The sequence below is a fragment of the Opisthorchis viverrini genome (genome assembly GCF_000715545.1).
Source record: "Opisthorchis viverrini unplaced genomic scaffold opera_v5_303, whole genome shotgun sequence".
NCBI lineage: Eukaryota > Metazoa > Platyhelminthes > Trematoda > Opisthorchiida > Opisthorchiidae > Opisthorchis > Opisthorchis viverrini.
The window spans coordinates 340,743-341,078 of NW_008751963.1; positions in this window are offsets into that span (position 1 = coordinate 340,743).

A 336-nucleotide genomic window follows, 5' to 3' on the forward strand; every position below is an offset into this window, starting at 1 on the left:
TTGTGTATGTGCAATTCATGGTTGTACGTGGGCTGGGATACTGCCAGGGCGCCCACACCTAGACAGGAGGACGATTAGGGTCCTCAATCAAAACCTTTGGCTCAAAAGCCTAACTGCAAGGTAGCGGTGTTTGGCGGGAAATGCAAATGCATTGCCATTTCTACGGAACAAGTCGCCACATGTTCCAACCCCCAACCTGGAGGGCCAGGAGACTGTTTTCTTCAGACCGCTAACCATTGACCAACCTGGTATGAGAGACTCTGTGAGTGTCGCGGGACACTCTCTAGTATAACTCAATGGATCGCTAAGGTGCGCAAACCGTCACACCACGGTAAT